Source organism: Lolium rigidum, chromosome 3 (genome assembly GCF_022539505.1).
Source record: "Lolium rigidum isolate FL_2022 chromosome 3, APGP_CSIRO_Lrig_0.1, whole genome shotgun sequence".
NCBI lineage: Eukaryota > Viridiplantae > Streptophyta > Magnoliopsida > Poales > Poaceae > Lolium > Lolium rigidum.
The window spans coordinates 298,649,379-298,655,493 of record NC_061510.1 but is presented as its reverse complement, the minus strand read 5'-3'; positions in this window follow the sequence as shown (position 1 = coordinate 298,655,493).

The window sequence follows — 6,115 nt, the reverse complement described above, 5'->3', positions numbered from 1 at the left end:
TGCTATGATACCAGGCCCACGAAGACACCGCAAGCGTGACATCAGGTGGGCCTTGGGCCGTCAGCCCAGCGACTCGATGACCCAAGCCAAGGAAGAAAACGCACCGGTACTTATAGAGCTAGGCAAGGGTTAGAGAGGCATCGATGAACTGTAACCAGAAATCCCCAAATCTCTCCCTACTCTATATCTCTCGACCCTAGATTCCTGTAAATTATATCTATCGAGACTAAGGATCCAGCTGCCTGTGCGTGACGCGAGAACAGTGATCTAGGTCATAGCAAATGGTACCAGAGCAGTTTCGGTCCTGGATTTTTCTCCCCGTGTGCGAATCGCTGATTCTGGTCGATAAATCCGGACGACGGGTGCGGATCCTTACGGATCTGCGCAAAACACCCTCGGGTGTACCCTAATTCGGTCCGCTGGAGGATAGTATTCCACGACGGCGAAATCCGGCCGATTGAATCTGACCCAGCGGGTGGAGATGGCGGAGATGACTGTCGCCGATCTGCGCCAGCTGCTGGCGGCGACGATGGAGGCGAACAAGGCGACCGCGGAGGCGGGGCAGGCCAACGCTCTTCGCATCACGGAGATCAACTCGGCGCTCGACAAGCTCGCCCTCACGCAGCAGGATCTCGTGCGGAGCGCTGCGAAGGTGGAGTCTACCATCTACCGGGTAATTCAGGCCAACACCGGCTTTGATCGCTCGGTGGAGGAATTGAAGCAGTCGATGGAGCGGGTGGCGACGCGGTTGACGTCCATGGAGACAGCCGCTCCCAAGCTCTCGACGCCGGAGTCCGTTGATCGGGATCCGGGTCCACTTTCGCCTGAAGGGCACCGTCCGCAACAACGCTTCCATGGTACTGGTCTGGGAGAGGATCTCACCTCGAGCCGTGCCCTGTTCAGGGGTGAGCGATCTGTTACCCACGCTGAAACTTATGCATTGTCTGATATTGATGATCGAAGATGAGCAAACTAAAACCGAACACACGTTCCATACTAATAGGCATGGTCATGGTCCTAGATTACCCAAATCTGATTTCCCTAACTTTGATGGTGATAATCCTAAGTGGTGGAAAAAGAGCTGTGAGAAGTACTTTAGGCTTTACAATGTTCAAAAAAATCTGTGGGTAGATTTTGCTACTATGCACTTTAGAGGCAATGCCGCATTGTGGTTATAAACATATGAAGCATTGCATAGTGTTGCAACTTGGCCAGAATTATGTGTAGGAGTTTTCACAAAATTTAATAGAGGTAAGTATGCTAGGATCATGGACAGTTTCTTTGCTCATAAGCAAACTGGTTCAGTAGATGAGTATGCTCGCAAATTCGAGGAGCTTATGCATAAAATTCTGCTATACAATCACTCATATGATGAAACCTTTTTCGTAAGGCGTTTCCTAGCTGGGCTCAAATCAGATATTAGGAAAGCTATAAAACTGCATAACCCTAGCATAGTTGATCTGGCTTTTTCTATGGCGCAAACGCAGGAGGCTCTCATGGCTGAGGACATCTATCCACCACATAACAAGTATAGCCAGCCAGAACGAAGTATAAACAGCATGGCCAACTGCCCGGACTTCTTGGGGCCCCTCCAAGAAACCAGAAGAAAAAGCACCTGTGCAATTAAAGTTTGATTCTCTGAGAGCTCAGCGTCGTGCATGGGGGGAATGTTTCAAGTGTGGTGAAAAGTTTGGCCCAGGTCACAAGTGCCCTGCTCAGGTGCAATTGCATGTCCTGGAAGAGCTTCTGGAGTCCTTGCATATTGCCGATGAAGCACCAACGATTGAAACTGAGAGCGCAGACTCTGATACGGCAGATTCTGAAACAGAAGAAATGATGAAGCTGCCAGTTCATGCATCCTGCGGTACTACAAGTCGCAGGAACATGCGTATTGAAGGGGTTATTGGGAAACAGTCAGTCATGATAATCATTGACTCAGGTAGCTCAAGCAACTTCATGAGTCAACAATTAGCCGACAAGCTGAAAATGGAAACTGTGAGCATTCCTATGGCCAGAGTCAGTGTTCCAGGTGGGGGCACGATTAACTGTGACAAGATGCTACCTGCGGTTACCTGGTACACTCAAGGGCATAAATTCACCACTGAACTGAAGCTGCTACCTCTCACATCCTATGACATTATTCTGGGGATGGATTGGTTGGAGAACCAAAATAATGGCAAGATGTGGGTGAACTGGAAAAAGAAGATAGTGCGCTTTAAGCATGACGGAACACGGATAACACTGCGTGGTGTGCAACCAAACACCGTAGTGTGCTCCCCTATAACTGTTCAGGAGCTTGCCAAGATGGTCAAGAAAGGGGAAGTCTGTCAGATGATGGAGCTGTACAATATGACAGAAGAGACACCCACAATAGCAGTGGATGTACCACCGGTAGTTCAGTCGGTTATCAATAAATACAGTCAACTGTTTGCTGATCCAAAAAAGTTGCCTCCTCATAGAAAATTTGATCACCAAATTCCCCTGGTACCTGGGGCTGCTCCGGTGAATGTAAAGCCCCACCGGTATGCTCCTCACCAAAAATCAGAGATTGAGAAGCAAGTGAAAGAAATGATGCAAAGTGGAATCATTCAAGAGAGTACAAGCCCGTTTGCGGCACCTGTCATCCTGGTGCACAAGAAAGACGGCACATGGAGGTTCTGTGTGGATTATCGTGGCCTCAATTGCATCACCATCAAAAACAAGTACCCGATGCCAATTGGTGATGAACTCCTTGATGAATTGGCCAGAGCAAAGTGGTTCACTAAGATAGATCTTCGAGCAGGATGTCATCAGATCAGAGTGGTACCAGTTGATGAGCATAAGACCACATTCAAGATTCATCAAAGGCTGTACGAATTCAGAGTAATGCCATTCGGTCTCACGAATGCACCAGCGACATTTCAGTCCACCATGAATGCCCTTTTCGCTAAGATATTGAGGAAGCATGTTTTGGTTTTCATGGATGATATCCTAATCTACAGCCCTACCATGGAGAGTCATATAAAGCACTTGGAGCAGGTGTTTCACATTCTGCAACAGAATGAGTTGTCGGTCAAGCAGTCTAAGTGCTCTTTTTCCCAACAGAAGTTGGAGTATTTAGGGCATATAATCAATGCTCAAGGGGTTGCAACAGATCCGGCGAAAGTGCAAGCAGTTCAGAATTGGCCAGTGCCTAAGAATGCAAAGCAATTGTGAGGTTTCCTGGGCCTCACCGGCTACTACAGGAAGTTTATCAGGAACTACAGTTTGATTAGTCGCACACTGTCCAATCTCCTGAAGAAAAACACGTTGTTCTCTTGGGCATACAATGAGCAACATGATTTTGACTTTCTCAAGGAAAAGATGCTTGCAGCTCCATTCTTGGCCCTGCCAGATTTCTCGATACCATTCACAGTTGAAACAGACGCAAGTAAACGAGGTGTGGGAGCAGTGCTAACACAAAGGGGCCATCCTCTGGCATATTTCAGCAAAGCTTTGGGACCCACGGCCCAGACCATGTCCACATACGAAAAAGAGTGTCTGGCAATACTCTTGGCGGTGGAAAAATGGCGCTCGCATCTGCAACATGCTCAGTTCACAATAATCACTGATCATAGAAGCTTGGTTCATCTATCTGACCAAAAACTCACAAGTGATATGCAACAAAAGGCATTTGTGAAACTTATGGGTTTGCAATACAAATTGGTTTACCGGAAGGGCAAAGACAATTCAGCAGCTGATGCTCTATCTTGGATACCTACTGCCAATGAAATTCATGCCATATCTCTTTGTCGTCCAAGGTGGCTGGAGATAATTGTTGAGGGCTATGACAAGGACGACAAAGCAAAAATACTTCTACAAGAGCTGAGCATTGCTTCTCCTAATGCGCAAGGTTACTCACTACACCAGGGCCTTATCCGACACAAAGACAGAATATGGTTGGGAAATAACAGGGAAGCACACCAGGCAATCTTACTATCCTTGCATGATAGTGGTGTCGGCGGCCACTCAGGAATTCTCGGAACATATCAGAGAATAAAATCCCTCTTCTCCTGGCCAAAAATGAAAGAAGACATTATGAAGTATGTGAGGCAATGCTCTGTGTGCCAGCAAGCGAAGGCGGAACACATCCATATCCCTGGACTGCTTAATCCCCTACCGATTCCCACAGAGGCATGGAACACAGTCAGCCTTGACTTTGTTGAAGGATTGCCAAAATCGGGCTCTTACAATTGTATCCTGGTGGTGATCGACAAATACACCAAGTATGGGCACTTCCTTCCATTGTCCCATCCATACTCAGCCCTGACGGTTGCCCAGAAATTTGTAGACAACATCTACCGACTGCACGGTCTCCCGAGTGTTATCATCTCCGATAGGGATCCGGTGTTCACAAGCAAACTGTGGCAGGAGCTATTTCGTCTGTCAGATACCAAAATGAATATGAGTTCTGCGCATCATCCACAGACGGATGGTCAAACCGAGAAGCTGAACCAGTGCCTCGAGACCTATTTAAGATGTGTTGTGCATGCATCCCCGAAGAAATGGTCACAGTGGTTACCTCTAGCGGAGTACTGGTACAATACAAATCACCATTCGGCTCTGGGTAAAACTCCATTTGAAGTGATGTATGGCTATAAGCCTAGACACCTGGGAGTGAGCAATCTACAGTCAGCAACATCCAGTGACTTGGCAGGATGGTTGCAGGAAAGGGAAGAAACATCAGCTCTTCTCCAACAGCACCTGTTGCGTGCACAACAGCGAATGAAAGCTCAGGAAGATAAGCACCGAACCGAGCGAGAATTCCAGGTTGGTGATCTCGTGTACATGAAAATGTAACCGTATGCACAAACAACTATCGCCAAGAGATCAAACCAGAAGCTGGGGTTTAAATTCTTTGGACCATATGAGGTACTCGCGCGTGTGGGCAAAGTTGCATATAAGCTAAAACTCCCTCCAGGCAGTCAGATACACCCTGTGCTGCACGTTTCCCAATTGAAGAAGTCTGTTCCCGCTAATCAGGTGATTGATTCCGATCTGTCGTCCCAGTTCCTTACTGATGAGTGTTTCTTGGTCGAACCATTAGCACTCACGGGTCGACGAACGATCAAGAGAGGACGTGGCTTCGTGGAGCAAATTCAAGTCTCCTGGACAGGACTCCCTATGAAGACCTGGGAATCTGAAGATGCCTTGCGCCATCGCTTCCCAGAAGCCGCTTCTTGGGGGCAAGCACCGCTTCAAGGAGCGGCACCTGCTATGATACCAGGCCCACGAAGACACCGCAAGCGTGACATTAGGCGGGCCTTGGGCCGTCAGCCCAGCGACTCGATGACCCAAGCCAAGGAAGACAACGCACCAGTACTTATAGAGCTAGGCAAGGGTTAGAGAGGCATCGATGAACTGTAATCAGAAATCCCTAAATCTCTCCCTGCTCTATCTCTCTCGACCCCAGATTCCTATAAACTATATTATCGAGACTAAGGATCCAGCTGCCTGTGCGTGACGCGAGGACAGTGATCTAGGTCATAGCAGGCTAGTACTTTTCCCCGACGATTTTGATTCAAATGGGTTATGATTAGGATGAAATCACCATGGTAGCTTGTATATTTCTAGATCTCTTTTGTTTGAGGCAAATCTTTGACGGGGCTTGTAGACTTGTACGTGGAGGTCTTGTAGAATTGGTTGTTGTTCGGTACGGCGACTAACTTGGTACCGCTGCTAATTTAGCTTTGCTCTAGGTGGCCTGAGGACTGAGGTGGTTAAGTTTCTATAGTTTCAGTTATTCTTCTGTTCCTTTTTGTCTTCAGGCGGTGCATCACATAAACGCGGTCCCGTATTACCTGATATACTGAAAGACAGTGGAACCCAGAGGCCGGAGCTATGGTTCGTATGAGAGAGAAAAAAAAATTATTTGGTCAACTTGTAAGTTTGCTACATTTGTAGAACCTTGACGCCCGACTAGCAGCGATGGCCTAACTGAAGCGGCTTGCACTGGAGCTATCGATCCAGATTGAGGCCGATGCAGTCGGGAGATCTGTATTTTGACTTGTGAGGGTATTCTAACAGAACTCTTGCCATTGCCATAGAGTGGCTTCACTGGCCGACTCTACAGTCTTCTGTATAGCTGAGAAATTTG